The 19450-nt window shown below is 34.5% G+C and overlaps 2 long non-coding RNA genes across 3 annotated transcripts; one reads left to right on the top strand and one right to left on the bottom strand.

Annotated features, from left to right (window-relative positions):
* Positions 1-279: 279 nt before the first annotated feature.
* LOC121410425 lies at positions 280-11613 on the bottom strand. The gene is made up of 5 exons (XR_005969336.1): positions 11328-11613; positions 4873-4972; positions 4147-4224; positions 2725-2780; positions 280-686 (listed from the first exon to the last, which is right to left on the bottom strand). It is a non-coding gene; the product is annotated as an uncharacterized LOC121410425 (long non-coding RNA).
* A 2134-nt stretch (positions 11614-13747) lies between these two features.
* Positions 13748-18736, top strand: LOC121410473. 2 transcript variants are annotated; one of them, XR_005969351.1, is made up of 5 exons: positions 13748-13874; positions 15174-15272; positions 16006-16167; positions 17223-17496; positions 17880-18736. It is a non-coding gene; the product is annotated as an uncharacterized LOC121410473 (long non-coding RNA). The 2 variants fall into 2 exon arrangements; XR_005969347.1 differs by having other exon boundaries at positions 17223-18736.
* The last annotated feature ends 714 nt before the right edge of the window (positions 18737-19450 follow it).

Here is a 19450-nt window from a genome sequence, read left to right on the forward strand (position 1 = left end):
GGAAGTCATTCAATGTTTTTAATTCTTTAGTTTAGGTTTTTTGTTTGTTTTGGGTTTGTTTTTTTTTTGTTTTTTTTTAGTTTTTTAAGTCGTTTAAAAGAATTATGTGTTTGAAAGAATTATGTGTTTAAAGTGGTTCTCTCTGTTCGTTGCTATCCCCAATTCCTTGTGACTCACCCAAGCCTCTAAATGCAAGGGTTATTGTCGTGAATTGGTAGACAGTTTAGGTTTTTTTGTTTGTTTTGGGTTTGTTTGTTTGTTTTTAGTTTTTTTTTTAGTTTTTTAAGTTGTTTAAAAGAATTATGTGTTTAAAAAGAATTATGTGTTTAAAAGAATTATGTGTTTAAAAAGTTCTGTTTGTTCGTTGCAATCCCCAATTCCTTGTGACTCACCCAAGCCTCTAAATGCAAGGGTTATTGTCGTGAATTGGTAGACAGACTTCCAGATGAAATTTCGATGAAAGTTTAAAATGAGGTTTCTGAGGTTCTAAATGAGTTCCTTTTGTCTCTCACCTTTACGTCTAAAGGTGAGAGGGTGAAAATGAAATGGTATGGTATATGGTATGAATGAAATGTTTTGAATATGAAGTTTAGGATGAGGTTCTAAATGAGTTTCTTACTTCTCGCACCTTTACGTCTAAAGGATCTGAGGGTGAAGGTGAAATGGTATGAGATGAGTGATATGGACTGATTTGACAACCAACAGAAACACGACAATACAACACACAGAGAGAGAAAATGAAAAAACAAAACAAATTAATACTCTATTGATTCTCCCAAGTATTTTCACTCTTCTCACTCCGGGGGGGGGGGAGGGGGAGGGGATCTCGGCCACAAACTACATGTTTACTTTATAAATGTAACCTTTAGATGTAACCTAAAAAGCTGCATACCTTTATTTGCAAAATATTTGAATTTTATTTTATATGAATCAATTATGCTGCTAATTCATACATGAAATATTGAAAATAGTTTTTAATTATTAAATATAAGCCATGAACTTTTGATTTTTAGTTTGAAGACTCTTTTGAAAGTTATAATCAAAACTATATTTAAAAAATTGGTATGTTTTCTATTGTTTTTATAATTTCTTACATATTTCTCTGGTTTTCTACCTTTTGTTTTTTATTGTTTTTTTCAAACGGGATTGATACTTGAACTATTTCAGGCATATAAAGCAGAAAACAAGTGAATTTTCATAACTTATAGAAGAAATAATTGTATATTTAATCAAGGATTGCCGCATCAACAGTTTTTCACATTACGGAGAATCCCCCTCTCCCCCCAGAAAATTAAAGTTAAGCACTTTCCCCAAAATAATATAACAATAATATTATAATCAAAATATATATAAATATATTATGGTTGACAATGTATTTTTGTTGATTACAATAATCAACCTTGTATTTAACTATTGCATGAACAGATAATCTACTTTTACAGTATTTTATTGAATTTGTGACCTTTGACCTCATCAATCCCAAATTTAAAGGGGAATGAAACCTTTGAAACAAATAGGCCTGTGTAAAAACAGAAAAATCAAGGAATAACAATAAAGAAAGTTTGAGAAAAATAATGACAAAGTTATGATCGTTTCAATATTGCAATCACTAATGCCATGGAGATCCTCCTACTGGCAATGCGACAAGGATGTGTAATGTCACTGATGAACAACTTTCCCTTTGATGGACTATAAAATACCCTCAATATGTCTCTTTTTGCTTTTTGCTATGATGATACGAAGTCTTTATCCATAATGTACTCTTTAAAATATTACATGCCCTCATGTACAAAGAACACATGATCTATGGATAGATGTGATAAAAGAGGCAATTGAAGTGAAATATTTTCTAAAGTAATGAGGGGCGTTGTTCACAAGTGACATCACACATCTTTGTCGCATTGTCAATTTGCTATCTCTATAGCATTAATGATCGCAATATTCAAATGCTCATAACCTTCTAATTATTTGTCTGATTTTTCTCAAACTTTTGTTGATCTGTTTCTTTGATTTTTCTGTTTTCACACAGGCTATCTTCTTCCAATGGTTTCATTTTCCTTTAATCACATCACTGTCATCCTCAATACACATATGACCCAAGTTTGAACTTGATCCATGAAACAGATTTTCACTTATCGTGAGAACATTGTAATATTTACATATTTTATTGATTTCGTTACCTTTGACCTCGTGATCCCAAAAATCTAATCAGATCATTGTTACCTCTCAATTCATACATGAATAAGTTTCAAGTTGTTTGCTGAAACAGTTTACGAGTTATCGCAAATTTTTTCCTTTTTTTGTACTTTATTGAATTAATGACCTTTGATCTTTGACCTCATAAACACCAAAACAAATCAAATCCTTCACACCCTTCAATGCATATATGATCCAAGTTTAGGGTTAATCCGCGAAACCTTTTTTTTTATATTGCAAGAACAATGTATTTTTTATGTATTTTATTTATTTCTTGACCATTGATCTTTGACCCCACAACCCCAAAATCTAATCAGATCATTGCCATCCTTCCATACATATATAAAGTTTTTTTTAGCTTTTAACATTGCTTATTCATATTGGTCTATTTTCATAAAACTAAGTCAATTGTAGTACAAAATGTCTACAAAAATTTTACTTACAAAATTATTTTGTACAAAACTTTGGTACTCTCAAATGAGGGGGAGGGGGTTATTACTTTTTTGTTATATTTATAAATATACTTACGCTGTAATAACAATTTAACTACCTCCAAGAAATGGCCTTCTGCCCTCTGAAATAACCTGTTTTGGAAAATAAAATAAGGTGCTTTCCAGAAACTAAAGTTCCTCTTTGTTATAGATAAATAATTCCAATCATGACAACAGATGAAATTCCAATGAAAGTTTAAAATGAGGTTTCTGAGGTTCTAAATGAGTTCCTTTTGTCTCTCACTTTTACGTCTAAAGGTGAGAGGGTGAAGATGAAATGGTATGGTATATGGTATAAATGAAATGTTTACAATATGAAGTTTGGGATGAGGTTCTTAATGAGTTTCTTACTTCTCGCACCTTTACGTCTAAAGGATCTGAGGGTGAAGGTGAAATGGTATGAGATGAGTGATATGAAACTGATTTAACAACTAACAAAAACAACACAATACAACAGAGAGAGAGAGAAAAAGAAAAAACACAAAAAATTAATACTCAATTGATTCTCCCGGGTATTTCCACACTTCTCACTCTCGAGGGATCTCGGCCACATACTGCATGTTTGCTATATAAATTGGTACATACGTCTTCCGTGATGTAATGTAAAGAGCTGCATAACTTTATTTGAAAAATATTTGAATTTTTACTTTATATGAATCTATTATGCTGCTAATTCATACATGAAATTTTGAAAATGGTTTTCAATCATCAAATTTAAGCAATGAAGTTTATTGACCCATCAAAACAAAACAAATCAAACAAAACGGATGAGCCATGGTCATGATCTTCAAATCTACACAATATTGGGTTCCAACCTTTTTGAATTTGGAAGTTATGAACCTCCAAACGGGCACCCCAAAACATTGACTTGGCCGCTGAAAACCATTTTCAACGACATCGTGCACAATAATAGCTGATTAGATCCGCGCCATAATATACTGCCCATGTAAACACCAAAAAGTTCTTCCAATTTACATAAAATGAGTATTCTATCTCATCAAACTTGGCTGCAGCAATCAATGAAAAATAGCAAATTTTATTTAAACTCAGTTGTTGAACATGCATTGATTACTAAGAGAGGCCAATATTAGCAACCGTTTGACCTTGGGGCAAAATATTTCATATTTTTCAATCAGACACTTCTGGGAACATTTGGTGCAAGTTTAAAGAAAATCAAAGTTGGTCGAGTGACAAATTGTCTGAAAATTGGTTGATTTGATGTCGATTGACCCATAAAAGATAATGAAAAAAGTAGATATGCTATTTTTTCTGTACAATCCTGTACAGTCTCGCTATTGAAAATAGATAGCCCCAAAAAAGGAAAGAGAAAAGCATTTTTTTGCTACATTATGTATACATGTAATAGGATTAATGAAACACTCCCCCACCCCACCCCCCCCAAAAAAAACATAATACATAATGAATCTTAACATGGAAGATGTAATAAAAATATACCTACTGTACACAGAAATAACAATATAAACACCTTCAGCGCAAGCCTTCGCTGAATTGCCTCAAGATGAGACTCTGAAATTACCTGTTTAAAAAAAATAATAATACACACATGTGATATTGAACTAGATCGCTCTTAAAAACATCTTTGAACTCATCACCCCAAAACTTAACCAAACCATTGTTAACCCAAACCAAGTTCGAAGTATATCTGTGAAACAATTTTTATGTTATTGCAAGAATGGTCTGTTTTTTAATGTATTTTATTAAATTTGTGACCTTTCACCTTTCATCTTATAACCTCAATTAGTAATCAGATCATTGCCACATCCCTATGCACATATAATCCACATTTAAAGTAGATCCATAAAATAATTTTTTAAGTTATGTCAAGAATGGTTTATGTTTAAGTATTTTATAGAATTTGTGACCTTTGGTCTCATGAAATAAAAATCTCAATATATTGTCCCTACATGTACATCCCTACATTATACACCAAATTTCACAATCAAATATCTAAAACTGACAGCACACTCAACCAATTCTCCTTTTATTCTATTACCCTTTAAAAGCAACACTGATCAGAGAGCATTATCTGACTGGCACATAACACTGCACAGACAAATCATGTGCATCAAATTATGCTACTTTAATGAACTGCTAAAAAACATATTTAGAAACATTTTGAATCACCAAGTAGGCCTAGATCTACTTATATTAAAAATATACTTACACACAAATGAGGCTGCAAATGCTCCTTGAGTTGACAAAAACTGAAACTTGGCTTTGAAGAAGTCTTCAATTTCAACTGAACTGATGTACATGTAAACTGTCTTGAGAAAAGTAACACATAAAATATAAATTAAAGGGGAATGAAACCTTTCTGTAAAAACAGAAAAATCAAAGAATAAGAATAAAGAAAGTTTGAGAAAAATCGGACAAATAATGAGAAAGTTATGAGCATTTGAATTGGCAATGCGACAAGGATGTGTGATGTCATTAATGAACAACTTTCCCTTTGGTAGACTATAAAATACCCTCAAAATGTCTGTTTTTGCTTTTTGTTATGAGACAAACTCTTTATCCATGATGTATTCTTAAAATATATGTATTACATGCCCTCATGTAGAAAAAACACATGATCTATGGATAGATGTGATAAAAGAGGAAATTCAAATGAAATATGGGTCAATCCACATCAAATCAACCAATTTTCAGACAATTTGTCACCAGACCCTCTTCGATTTTCTTTAAACTCGCACCAAATGTTGCCCCAAGTGTCTGACGGAAAAATCTGAAATATTTTGCCCCAAGGTCAAATGGTTGCTAAGATATGGCCTCCCATAGCAACCAATGCGCACACAACTAAATTATTCAAATACAAGTGGAATGCCTCTGCCCGTCTCACCTGCATCACGCGGTTCAATATAGCAGCAGTGCTGACTTTGAATACTACTATAACTCGCACAAGAGGTTCAGTGATACATGGTTACTCTTATGTCCACTTTTTTATGAACTAGACCAATAAACTTACAGAGATATGATGGTTATTCAACAAAAAACCCCAACATGGCCAAAGTTCATTGACCTTACATGACCTTTGACCTTGATCATGTGACCTGAAACTCGAACAGGATGTTCAGTGATACTTGATTACTCTAATGTCCAAGTTTAACAAACTAGACCAATAAACTTTCAAAGTTATGATGGTAATTCAACAGATACCCCCAATTCGGCCAAAGTTCATTGACCCTAAATGACCTTAGACCTTAATCATGAGACCTGAAACTTGCACAAAATGTTCAGTGATGCTTGATTACTCTAATGTCCAAGTTTAACGAACTAGACCAATAAACTTTCAAAGTTATGATGGTAATTCAACACATACCCCGATTCATCCAAAGTTCATTGACCCTAAATGACCTTTGACCTTAATCATGAGACCTGAAACTTGCACAAAAGGTTCAGTGATGCTTGATTACTTTTATGTCCAAGTTTCATGAATCAGATCCATAAACTTTCAAAGTTATGATGGTAATTCAACAGATACCCCCAATTCGGCCAAAGTTCATTGACCCTAAATGACCTTAGACCTTAATCATGAGACTGGAAACTTGCACAAAATGTTCAGTGATGCTTGATTACTCTAATGTCCAAGTTTAACGAACTAGACCAATAAACTTTCAAAGTTATGATGGTAATTCAACACATACCCCGATTCATCCAAAGTTCATTGACCCTAAATGACCTTTGACCTTAATCATGAGACCTGAAACTTACACAAAAGGTTCAGTGATGCTTGATTACTATTATGTCCAAGTTTCATGAATCAGATCCATAAACTTTTAAGGTTATGATGAAAATTCAACAGATACCCCCAATTCGGCCAAAGTTCATCGACCCTAAATGACCTTTTGACCTTGGTCATGTGACGTGAAACTCATGCAGGATGTTCAGTAATACTTGATCAACCCTATGACCAAGTTTCATGAACTAGGTCCATATACTTTTTAAGTTATGATGTCATTTCAAAAACTTAACCTCAGGTTAAGATTTGATCTTGACGCCGCAGCCGTCGCCGCCGCTGCCACCGGAAAAGTGGCAACTATATTCTCACTCTGCTATGCAGGTGAGACAAAAACCACTTTTGCCACCATGTGTAAATTCTATTTTTAACACTCTTTGTATGCACTATATTTGTACCAAATTAAAACACCACCAAATGGTCCACATTTTCTATATTTCTAAATAGGGTCTAATTAGTTCTAGACTATACCACTTACATATATCAGGCCTACAGGAGAAATGGAGAAAAAAAATCGAGGTTACAAATAACAAGCCCAAAGTTTACACCACTGATCTCACCCTCCCTGCATGCATAACATCTTGTCATCTGTCTAAAGGCAAGGCCAGTCAATGTCAGAAATATTCAAATTTCCCCATAACAAATGGCTTTTTTTGTCTAGATCTAGGCCTACTAACTTATGGGGTGTTGCAAGAAACTTGCACTTGCAATTGATTCCAAGTTAATTTTAGGTTTTAAATTCAATCATACAGCTTGTAGATCTAACTAACTACAAATTCCAGTTGAATGCTAATTATCTTCGGTAATCCTGAGGCTGATTGCACGAAAGAATCTTTCCAAGGACCGTCTTTTGTGTCGCCCATCTTTTATGATGCACTGTATGCAGGATATTTATGAAATGTACTATGATAAACAAATAAAATTTGTTAACTACCATTTAAATCGATTGGTATACAATTTCATTATATATCATATCATTTTATAAACAAAGATTTTGTTTACTTTAACGGATGAATAATATATGTTTGAAGGCAATTTATTTAAAATGCGTTTCACATGATGGCGCATCATAATAAATAAGCAACACGAAAGACGGTTCTTGCAAAGTGCAATCGGCCCCTAGGTTTTAGGGGCCTACATGTAAATCATTTGCTTAGTTTTGGTCTATTTAAAAAGACGATCAAAACATTGTCATCTTTGATCATTTCATTGGTCGACATAAATTGCCATCTTGGATGACGTCATCATCTACAAACGTATATACCAGTCGCTACATATCGCAATTTGTGCCGCTGCTTTGCTCTTGTACATGTAAACGTCCGTGCGTTCGGAACTTGTCGCTTGCATTGATTGGCCAAGATAACAAAAATTTAATCGGAAAGCCTTGATAAAAGCACAACTTGTTGACGGCTTCCATATTTTCCTCTCCGGCAGAAAATTAAAAATTAAGGATTAACCCGGGGAATAACTCGTCGGTAACGTATATTTTCGATATTTTATACATTTTGCATTGTATTAATATAAAGATTAGAGTCTGACAAAAATAGTGGGCCTTCGTTCAAGATAATATGTTATTTAGAATCTAAAAGAAATGAAAAATCGGGACAAAACCCGCTCCCCGAATTGTCATGCCAGATTACACATGCAGGGTCGCACTAACACATTACCGTTGGTGAATGGTCCTATTAGTTCCTATAGTAAAATGTCAGAAATTGTTGATTTGAATAGATCTAAATCCCAGGAACGACGGTTATTCCTCATTTTCCTGTCTACCGTGGGTAGGGAAATGGGTGTTGCAGAATTCAGGTGTAAAAATTAATGTCATTGACTGTGTGATATGCAGCCTGCTTGCAGAGATGAGTTTGGTGAAGTTAGCAGCCATTTAGTATATGACTAGAAATAATATGTGTGCAATACTGCAAATAATTCATTATTTAGATATAGGCCCTAGGCATAATGATGACATCACTAGCAAGGAGAAGGGGTGGTGGCAAGAGGGGATGAACTGCTCCATTATTAAGGGGCGCAGGCACAAGGGGGGTCCAATAGATACATATATATTGCTATATAACACCTCTGTTTGAGGGGATTTTATTAATTGTGGCATTGGGGGTACATTTTAGGGCATAATGATGACATTGGTAGCAAGGGAAGGGGTGGTGGCAAGAGGGGATGAACCTGTCTGATATTAAGGGGGTGCAAGGGGGGCACAAGGGGTTTGGGTGATAGATACATGTATTGCTACGTGTATAAAGCACCCCTTCGGTATACTATGAGATTATTTTATTTATGGCATGGTGTTTAATAACAGCGTATTGTATGTAAAGAGCAAGTGCGTGATCGAGTAAAATTGTGAGTGAATGAGTGATTGCGATCACGTGCATGTCTGTGTGTGTAGTTGTTTGTATGTGTGCATGAGTATGGGTTTGTGTATATGTGTATGTTTGTTGGTAAATGTGTGAGCGTGCATATGTATAGTTATGGGTGATGCTCGTTATTCCGAAGGTTCGTTAATTCCCCAATGCCACAATTAATAAAATCCCCTCAAACAGAGGTGTTATATAGCAATATATATGTCATTCCATCTGGATTCACCCAGTGGTTGCACCCGACCGTCTCAGAATTCGTTGTAAATTGGTATACATAAAATTCAACATGGCCCAAGCACAAAACAGAAAAATTATTCAAATTGGTCCGTCGGTTCTCGCGCTACAGCCCGCCCTTTTCTCCTTGTTTTGACAAAAATGGGCGTGACCTTCAACTTTCAATTGCCATTGCGTCATAACGTGTTGACCAATTTTCACGAAAGTGGTACTATTTAAAAGGAAATTCAGAGAGGAATCCAAAACATGCATGTAATAATGTATTGGAGCGATTTATAAGGTCGTGACCCTTGACCTATTCTTTAACCTTGAAATTGACCCCCGGACAAATAATTTTTTGACTTGATTTTCGTGTATGTTAATTATTTGTATGATATTGACAAAATATGTTATAACCAATGATGACATTTTATTTCTTCACCTTTAAAAACTCTTCCAAAGATACCATGAAATTTCACTCTAGTCCCACATACTGATATTCATGTTAGTAAAGTGTTCAAAAGTTACATGATTTCTTCCAATCTTTAAGTCACAGTATGAAAACACATAAACTAAAAGAAATTAAGCTCATCAGTTTACAAATGAAACATTAAACATTTATGCTCATCAGTATGTATCAGTTTAGGCATTTTTATGTTCAGCAATATATATCATATATGTATATATTCTTCTTAGTAAAGTGTTTACCTGGTCCTTTTATCATCAAATTGTTGAGTATATGCTTATTTAAGGATCCCTAATATACATATATGATATATATTGCTGAAAATAAAAAATGCCTAAACAGATACCTATTCATGAGCATAAATGTTTAATGTTTCATTTGTGAACTGATGAGCTTAATTTCTTATCATGTGTTTGCATACTGTGACTTAAAGACTGGAAGAAATCATGTAACTGGTAAACACTTTACTAACATGAATATCAGTATGTCGGACTAGAGTGAAATTTCATTCATGATATCTTTGGAAGAGTTTTTAAAGGTGAAGAAATAAAATATCATCATTGGTTTTAACATATTTTGTCAATATCATACAAATAATTAACATACACGAAAATCAAGTCAAAAAATTATTTGTCCGGGGGTCAAATTCAAGGTCAAAGAATAGGTCAAGGGTCACGACCTTATAAGTCGCTCCAATACATTATTTGATGCATGTTTTGGATTCCTCTCTGAATTTCCTATTAAATGGTACCAGTTTCGTGAAAATTGGTCAACACGTTACGACACAATGGCCATTGAAAGTTGAAGGTCACACCCACTTTTGTCAAAACAAGGAGAAAAGGGCGGGCTGTAGCGCGAGAACCGATGGACCAATTTGACTAATTTTTTTGTTTTGTGCTTAGGCCATGGTGAATTTTATGTATACAAATTTACAACGAATTCCGAGAGGGTCGCGTGCAAAATTGCACTTTCATTGCGTGAATTGGCATGGAATGACCCCTATGTATCTATTGGACCCCCCTTGTGCCTGTGCCCCTTAATAATGGAGCAGTTCATCCCCTCTTGCCACCACCCCTTCTCCTTGCTACCAATGTCATCATTATGCCCTAAAATGTACCCCCCAATGCCACAATTAATAAAAATCCCCTCAAACAGAGATGTTATATAGCAATATATATGTATCTATTGGACCCCCCCCCTTGTGCCTGTGCCCCTTAATAATGGAGCGGTTCATCCCCTCTTGCCACCACCCCTTCTCCTTGCTGCCAATGTCATCATTTGCATTATGCCCTAAAATGTACCCCAATGCCACAATTAATAAAATCCCCTCAAACAGAGGAGGTGGTATATAGCAATATATATGTATCTATTGCCCCCCCCCCCCACCTTTAGCTTGATTCCCGGGAGTGCAGTCAATTGACCAGCCAGGCCGATAGGCGATCGAGCGCGCTCGTACGTTCACGGCCTTGTAGCTTGCGGACGACTTATTCTCATTGCATTGTAAGTGCATTTGTGACTTTTGCCTGAAGCTATCAACCTAATATAATTTGGACCCCGAAAACAGGATTACCCTACTCCCTAGCTAGGGCCAAGTCCCTTATCATTATTATGTCTGATTATCTTCCATAAACAGATTTGCTAGCTAAGCTAAAGTTAACATCGATATGTCTCTTGTATTTAAATTTACACTTGAAATTTGCAATCAATTGCATATAAGTTTCTTGCAACAAACCACTTGTACAGTATTAATAACAGACGTGTTCTATCATGCAGATGCCCGTGCCATACCGTACGTGCCGTAGGCCTACACATGTGTGACATGAAAGAATTCTTACCAATTAACAGTTAACACACGTACGAATACAGCGAAGGCCGTGACGACGGCTACGGCGTAGCAGTAAGCAAGATCAAGATGTCAAAAGACCCTAATTAGGCCTAATATAATTAACGACTTTAGTCCTCACGCTACAACAGTTTTACTCTCAGTCTCAGAGACAGAGACACAGGCTCCAAGATTTCCGGTATGCAGACAACAAGCTTGAAAGTTAAACAAAACTTCTTTAAAACAATAACTCGTCCAACACGTTGTTTATCATGCGCTCGAGCATGCATATCTGTATCGATAGGGGGCGTCAACCAATATTGCAATTGCTCTGTTTATACTTGACAATATTTTCCCGTACAGCTAGCACGATGAATGCAAACCATCGTCATCATAAAATTGTTGTAATGCCATTTTTATTATGACATCATTAATAGTAAATATTAATTTCAAAAACATATATTATGCAAATCATCAATATTACACAAATGATTAATTTCATCTTGTTCATTGTCATGAACAATTTCAATGATAAAAACTATATATATAGAACCCTATCTTACAATTAAAGAATATCTATGTGTCTGTCTATCCATCTACCTACATGATATATGTATCCATCTATCTATCTATCTATCTGTATGTCTATCTATCTGTCTATCTATCTGTCTATCTATCTGTGTGTCTGTCTGTCAGTCTCTCCATCTATCTATCTATTTTCATTTTCAGTTTAGTTTATTTCACTTCCATTTTCTGATAATAAACATATATATGCATATATGTATACAGTGGCGTAACTAAGGGGGGCATGGGGGGCACGTGCTCCCCCAATTGGCAGACCAAAAAAGGAGGAAAGGAGAAAAAGAGGGACCAAGGAAAATAACGTAGTGGGAAGATATTATTGTTCATTATAATGTTATATTATATCGTAATTATGTTATATTACATAAGAAACATTTTTTCATAAATTTACGAAACATAATTTGCTCAGGTCCTATGTCTTCATTGTTCCTATAGTGCTCGCATTGTTTGTTTAACGAGATATATAACCCTGTAATACTAAATCTTCCAGTTTTCAAGTCAATATACAACATGCTGCCAAATATAATTCGATGCACTTCGAGTGATTATTGTTTTATGTACAATAGTATGCTTCTTTTTCAAGACTACTTAAAGTGATTGCACCATTTTAAAGTCTTAATAAAAACATTTCCTTCGCAGTAGTGGATTGGTGAAATATGTCTGCTCTCCATGAATTCCTAGAATCAGTCCTTAAAATGTCCCTTTTTCTGATCTGAATATCAACATTTTTCAGCTCGCGCTTCGCGCTCGCATCATATGTTAAGTGAACTACGTATGGTCTTCGTGAATTCCTACAAACAATGTCCCTCTTCGGGTCTGAATTTCCTAAATTTCTAGCTCGCGCTTCGCCCTCGCAAGATTTGATCAGTGAGATTGGTATGTTAATCATGATTACAAGTGCATTATGTGCATGTTTAGATGTAATTCTAACAAAATCAGCAAGCGCTTGTTGGCACTCGCATTAGATGACTATGGTGAGATGTGTATACTCTTATGGATTCCTAAATATAGTACTCAATTAAAAATTTTAAAATCTTCCTGTTTGGGGTCAATACTTACAAAAATTTCAGCTCGCGCTTCGCGCTTGCATTATTTAGTGAGACACGTACGTATCATGATTACAAAAGATTAATTGAAGTGTCCCTTTTAAGTCTGAATATAAAAAAAAATGTTTAATGGCACTGACTCTATTAGGTCAGTATACCTGTCAACTGGGCGCGCATCGCGCGCTCACTAGTGACTCAAAATTTTTGCTGGTGCCCCCCCCCCCCCATGTCATGACCGACGGCACGCCACTGTATGTATAAATGTACAAAGCAGAATAAGTGTTGTAAGAATACTTCAAAAATTAATTAACAAATTCATAAGAAATAGATGAAATATAAAGAATTCTTTATATTCCAGATACAATTTGATAAGTAGACAAATTATAGATCACAGTTAGCATGTGAAAATGAAAATGAGGGACTTATTAAAAAGAGAAGCTTGTAATTGTAGGTCCCTTCGAATAAATTTAAAGTTATCTTAATCGTATGTAATTAAAAGTAAAGACAATCTAGACCATATATGAAGAACGGCAGAATAGGGTTGAATAACAACAAAAAAAAGGGCAGAAACTACACAGGTTAAGGGGATAAGGGAATATTAAAAAACTATCCACCTAGGCCCGAATTCACAAAGGTGGACTAAAGTTATACCCGGGGTATAAAACGCGTCATTTGACGTCATTTTAATCCATGGACTAAAGTTAGTACCTAGGTACTAACTTTTGCGATTCACAAAGGTGGACTAAAGTTATACCGGGGTATAAAACGCGTCATTTGACGTCACGATTTAGTCAGCTTGGTTTTAACCAATCAGAGAGCAGCATTGCGGTTGCAGAAAAGTTTGCTGCAAAAAAAAAGTTTTTTGGACGGAGACGAGATTCGGTGTGATCGGCTTATCTAAAGCTTAAAATTTCACGACTTCGACCGAGATTGTAAGTAAATTACATAATTTATTGGAGCTTAAATCATGACGGAGAATTCAGTTCCATCTGTAACTATCATTGATAGCTTTAACTTTCCAAAAAGTGTACTCGAAAACTTGAAATGGTATCTTAATCATTGTTATCGTCGCGTCTCTAAGCTGCTCAGTCCCAGCCATGTATTTTTGTGTGCGTTCTTGGTTATCACTATAGGGAGGACAAAATGAAATCCTAGAATTTTTATTTGAACGTCTTTCAGATGAGCAGTGCAGTGCGAGACGCAATTAGCAGTCACACTCACAGGCGAGGTAGGCGTGATTGAAAGGCCGATACTAGTTATGCCAGGCAGTGATTTTGAGTGATTTTCGATTTTGTGTGATTTTCATGGAATTTTTGTTGTCTACGATACCCCTGCCAACACAATACTGTGCATCGAATTTTGTCTGAAAAGTGAATCAAGACCAAGGAGAGCAGCGATAAAAATAAATAAAAAAAAATTTAAAATTACAAATACAAGAGCCGGTCTAACGTTAGACATTCTACCCTGGGCTGGCTTTGCCTTGGCTTGGATAGATGGCCAGGCTTACCTGGTAGCCATGTTAGAGTTAGTCCTACAACATCGTTGGAGTAAAAAAAAAAAATTAATAAGGGTCAACTCGAGTCTAAGGCTAAGCCCTGATTTAAATATTTTTGGAAAAAAAATGTTTTAAAAAGATTGGGTTCCACTCACCACTGTTTACTCCAACAGCTGTATATGAACTTAATTTTAATATGACTTTGATTTTACTAAAACTAAGTTTTACTTACCTTCGGCATCGCATTTGCGATCACTTCTAGATTTACGGTGTCGTCAAAACAAAAAATAATGGAAATCCTAGGCCTAATTGAATAATTTGAGTAATTCTAACTGAGGTCTAACTTTGAAAATTCTATCTTTTGGGGGTTATTTTCTCTACCCCACTCTCTTTGTTTCAAGTATTTTTTTTCACAAGGTGTCCTTCCAATGTTAAATCCACACGAGACCGCACATAACTACAAGTGCATTTGATCTTTAGTTCTAAACATTTGTAGTAGACCGATAAATAGGTTTATTTCTGTCAGAGATATGCTCCCCTGAGACTTCATGTGGCTCCGCAGCATCCCCTCTCACAAAAAAATCAGAAAATGTTGAAAGACTCCTTTGAAACAGCGGATTTTATCATTCTACAATTGTACCTGCTTTTTATTTTTTTCTTTGATATAAGGCCTAGTACATTGCAGTATGATTGATGAATAAATATTTTTTCATTCTTTTTTTTCCTTCCATATCAGAAACAGACCATACTCGGCAGATTGTGAGATTGTGATCAATCAAGACGACAAACATGGCTCACATTTTTGAACTGCTGTGCCTTCTTGCAACAGAGTGAGGTATGTCTTATCAATTCATATTGAAAAAAATTAGATATCATTAAAATGGCATTTTGCATTTAGTGTTATTTCTGTGATTTGAATTCATCTTGTAATTGTTAATGTATCATGTATGTTACTTTTTCATTCTTGTCATAGTAATTGACAAAAAGGAAGAGGGGGGACCTTGCTTGTATGTTATAAGCATATGTGTACTGGTCACTAGCTTTTTTTTAAAGGCTTGTTGATCTCCAATTAATCCTGACATTTTGTTGAATATTTATTTAAAAGAGAGAAAAAAGCATAGTCTTATGAATGCCGGGGGGGGGGTGGATGTAGAATAAAAAGTTTAATGAGACTTTGATGAAGATTCATGAAAATATGTTATTCGAAAGTCACTCGCAAGCAATACCCTCTTTTTGTGTAAACAATGTTCCATAAAATTAGTGCCTTGCCTTCACTATTCAAGCCAATTGAAAGTGATTCAGCATCTCTTAGACGCGCATGGTTTGATCAATGATGATGATCAGCAACAATTGGCAGTTTTCTTTCTTCACATTTACAAGTACATGTAGGTAAATAGAAAAGCTACTCATGACAATTAGACATTTTTATCCTATCTTTTTTTAGGGATTTCTGTATAATCTTTGACATTCTGTTCCTCACTTTAAACACTTTTGAATTAAATGAAATTCAAAGAGTAAATTGCCCATTCATGATGACTCTTAAAAACAATCTTTCAACTTCCATGCAGATTCAGCAACACATAGGAAGACCACAGCATGGATTAAGAGACAAGAAGAATCCATTTGAATGCTACAAGGATGAACCTTTTAGAGTGGGCTACCAACAGAGAGAAACAACACATTGCCTGACATGTTACATGTTTTGACAGGACTTTGTTTTTATGCCATTGGTGAGTTTGCATATGCGAACTATAAAGCAGAAGGTAATTGGGGGGGGGGGTCAAATTATGTTCTATGAAAGCGATTCTCCAGGCCAAAAATAATGAGATTTTTATAAAGAAAAATTCGGCTCGCAAAAACCATCAATATTGGATGGAGAATTTTGAATTGATTCAATTTTAAAGTTTTACATTACTTGGGGGAAACAGTTCTGTGTATCCTCATGAATATGTAATATTCACATCCCCACTTGTTCTCTAGTGATTTGAAATTATAATCGTTCATTTTTTTCCTCCAGGAATGTAAAAATGTGGTTGACTGCTGATTATATATTTAAGATAGTTATTGCGAGTTCAGAATAATGTAAGGATCAAGGGTTGGAAGTATCTAGTCATGAAAATTAAGTTTTATGTTTTGCATAGCATGCAGATTTTCCATTAAGTAATTGTCGCCAGAGCAAATATCGTGGAACCCTTGTACATTTATGTATGGAAAATGTGTGGATGTGACATCATCAGGCCACTTCTTGCATATTAATGATAACATGCACATGGTTTACAGAAATAATTAATGCAAAACCTAATATAATTCATCATCCAAATTGTATGATTTTTGTTTCTGCTTTCAGTCAGGAGTACAGGGGAGGGGGAGTGTTGGGGTATTTCAGAGAAAGGTTTTTGTGGAAATGAAATATGTAACCCTTTGGGTTGCAAATGGGTGGGGATTTTATTTTTCTCTCATTTTTTTACAATGTAGCAACATTTTTTAATACAAATATGTCATTCAAGTGGGAAATTATCATGAAGGATGGTTTATAATCACCCAAAAAGAAATATTGGTATGTCATTCCAGCTTAAGAGAGATATTCTCCATTTTGCATGGATTGTTATTGCAGTAGATTTTTTTTAGTGAATCTAAGAAAAATCTCTTTAATCAGTTCCAGTGCATCATAAACATCAGCTCATAACAGAAGCACAATGTTTGCAAATGTAAATGGTAAAGTATCAATTGACTTTCATATCAATAAAGTAATTACACAACATCACTTATCATTCATTAACTAAAGGTACCTTTTAGAAGATGCAAGCAGACAAAGCAACTATATCATAGTCATCCGTGTGCAGAATCATCAAAGATTTTTCTGAGGCAATGGCAAGGAGTAACAGTTAATGAAGTGTCCGATGACGAGAAATTCAAACCACCCAGCGACAATTTGATGATTGCTACAGGTTTCCAAGAGTCGTAGGTGCTATCGATTGGGGCCATGTCTACATCAGGAGTCCTGATGGGGAACAAGCCCTGTACTTAGCAGGAAAAACAGGTCTTCTGTAAATGTATAGGTTGGTATACACACTCAGTTTTCAATTTGATATTCTCTGTATTCAACACCTACTAGATGTATGTGATAATGAAGAAAACATATATTGGCCCCTACTACATACTGTATTTAATCAAATTTCAATCTTGTTGGTCAAATTTTCTTGTAATTTTATACTCTTTATATGTGAAATAAGACAATTTTAAAGATTTCACAGAAGAAAAAAATATATAGATAATCTGCTAACTTTTGTATTGCAGGAGAAATGAAAAATAGTAAAAAAAAATGCATTTTGCTCTTCAGGTAAAGGGGGTATTAATTGCTTGATCAATGAAGATATATTTCCAGAAAGAATAACGAAGAGCAAATTTTTTAATATTCATTTTGTTTTGATCCTTATTGCAGGTATCCGTTGCTCCTCTCTTTGATGAATTCCTGCCTGCATTCTGTTGTCAATAGAAAAGGACCATGTGCTTTGGGTATTAAGCATTCCATTGGATTATCTGTGTATGAAAGTGGACACTTGTGATCACAAAATGGTAGCTTAGTTGATAGGATGTATTCATGCATTCCGATTTATCATTAGTGATCAAATGACCATCTTGCTTTTAAAAACCCAAATTCACAACATTTTTCTTGTTTGACAAAAGGTTTGGGATGTGAATTCCAGGAAATAAATGACACACACGATGGGCTAATGTATAAGCAGGGATGTGAGAGGTATAAGCAACATTTTGCTCATGCTTAACTAAGTTTGGCATGAGATGGTCTTGGTCATTCTTATGATTCAAGTCTATTTTTATACCATTTTTTTTAAACAACAATCAATGTTTGAAGCCTCATGATTTCAATATCAAAACCTCTTTGTTAATTAAATGGTCATATTTCTAAGCATATGCAGCTTCCTAATTTATCAAATTTAAATTATATATCATTTTTGCTGAATATCCTTTTTTTCCCACCTATTTTCATAGGCACTAAGATACATTTCTGTAGTAAGCACTATATATACATTGCAAGCTATTATCATTTGTTTGATATTACTATTTTATGATAGAATCATCCTTTAATTTCTTTCAGAAATATAATTGCCTAATTACCTGTGATATTCATGCTTTAGCTGTAGAGTTTAAAATCTTGACTAAACTTTTTTTAATCCATTGTTTATCTGTTTTTATTCAGAGTTTCTGATGCATTGTTAAGAAAATGTAAACAGTCTATTCAATCTTCGTATCATTATGTAAAGAATTTCAATCTACTTTTAAAAAAAATAATGTACAAAATAAACTGCTCTGTCTACTACACATGTACATATAAGCTTTGATTTTAAAGGTCAAGTCCTCCCCAGAAAGAATTCGATTTGAATTAATAGAAAAAAATCAACCTAGCATAATGCCGAATATTTCATCAAAAATGGATGTAAAATAGGAACGTTATGACATTTATAAATTTGGGTTATTTTTCACAACACAGTTATATGTGGAGATCAGTATGTGGAGATCAGTGGCATGCAAATGAGACAGTCAATGATGTCCTTCACTATTTCTTTTGTTTTTGTTGTATGAATTGTACAACATTTCATTTTTTTACAGATTTGACATTGAGGGCCAACTTGACTAAACTAAATGATATTATTAAAATAATGCAAATTCCACATGCTCAGGGAGTGACTAATCTTGGGTTCACTTGACAATGAAGAGAAATTCGAATATTTCATCTAGTAGAATAAAAAGAAATAGTTTGCATACCGACCTGGATGTACATATAAACTGTTATGTGTGGTCAAGCGAAACTTTAAAAATGTCATAATTTAATATCTTTACATCAGATTTTGATGAAATTTTCAGTGTTACACTTGTTTGATTTTTCTCTTTTTATTCAAATCAACTTTGTGGGGGTGGACTTGTCCTTTTATTTTGATATCGTTTTCAAGTAATTGTGTCAGGAGAAAACAAAAATGAAATTCTTTTATCAAT

The sequence above is a fragment of the Lytechinus variegatus genome, chromosome 1 (genome assembly GCF_018143015.1).
Source record: "Lytechinus variegatus isolate NC3 chromosome 1, Lvar_3.0, whole genome shotgun sequence".
Lineage (NCBI taxonomy): Eukaryota > Metazoa > Echinodermata > Echinoidea > Temnopleuroida > Toxopneustidae > Lytechinus > Lytechinus variegatus.